Below are 1,390 nucleotides of genomic sequence, written 5' to 3' on the forward strand. Positions count from 1 at the left end.
TGTAGCGTCCATGGACATGAAACCGTTTCTATTTCTGTTGTTGAAGGCCTTGCGTGTTGCCATAGCAACGTGACGCCCCGCGCCCTCCCGCCGGACCTTCTCAGTGGAATTCCATTACTACGCAACAGCCTCAAACCTAGTTAACTTTCTATCAGCTGATATCAATGACATACAAGGCAACAGGGGGGAAAAACAGGGCCCGATTTCAGAAAGCAGGATTAGTGCAAACTCTAATTAATCCTGAGATGAGGGAAACTCTGGATTTGTGGTTAAAGAAAGAAACATAATTTAAAACTCTGGGCCAGTAACCATGGTAACAGCTTCTGTGAACCTAACCTGCTCCCAAACCCAGAGTATCTGTGTGTGTCCTTCCTCTGACAGAGACAGACACGCTGTTCAATGCAATTCAATTCAATTTTATTTATAGTGCCAAATCATAACAAAAGTTATCTTTACAGAGTAGGTAAAGACCACACTCTATGTCGTATTTATGATTTACATAGACCCAACAATTCCCCCGTAGATTACGGTGGCAACGAAAACCTTCCCTATAATAGACACGAACGTGGAACTGTTTCATTTCTTTATTCACTCAGTCAGTATCAAAGCGCTTAAATACAAATGTCAGAATCAAAATCCTACTAATATTAGCTCACTTCCTCCTCTTTAGTCATTTAGTTTAATCTGAACTTTTGACTTTACTTACGTTAGCTTACTCCCTCTTCTTTAGTCATTTAGTTTAATTTGAACGTTTGACTTTACTAACATTAGCTAACTCCCTCCTCTTAAGTAATTTAGTTTAATTTGAACGTTTGACTTTACTTTACTAACGTTAGCTAACTCCCTCCTCTTTCAGTCTATTTTAATGCTTCGGCTCCGTTCTTCTTCTTCCTTGTGTTTTCTGTTGGACGCGTCATTCGTTTCCATGGTTTCTCACACTGGTTTCACTGCAAACTGCGCACAGCCAATGGGCGTATGAAACGACATCACGTAGCATTACGGCACAGCGTTCATGGGAAACGTAGGAAGTACCGCAACAGGAATAAATGACCGAGAACAGAGGCTTGTATCATGCATGTAATGCCTCATATTCTACATCACAGGCCAAACTGGCTAGTAAGTTATTATTAACACCCACCAAAATGAATTTTTACCCGCATTTGGCGGTTGTTAATTTAGAACCCTACTCAGGTCTATCTAATATTATCACTTCTATGCAATCCAAGTAATTTCTTTGAACAGTGCTTTTTGGCCTCATTCAAATATTCAATCCAACTCTGAATACAACTTCGATATCTCCTTTTTAAATCACACTGCTACTCTGTGCGGACAGCTATCGATTTTTTTAGAGCACCTCCACTAAAATGTTTAAGGCACATTATGTGAAATC

This window comes from Echiichthys vipera, assembly GCF_963691815.1.
Source record: "Echiichthys vipera genome assembly, chromosome: 15".
In the NCBI taxonomy this organism is placed as follows: domain Eukaryota; kingdom Metazoa; phylum Chordata; class Actinopteri; order Perciformes; family Trachinidae; genus Echiichthys; species Echiichthys vipera.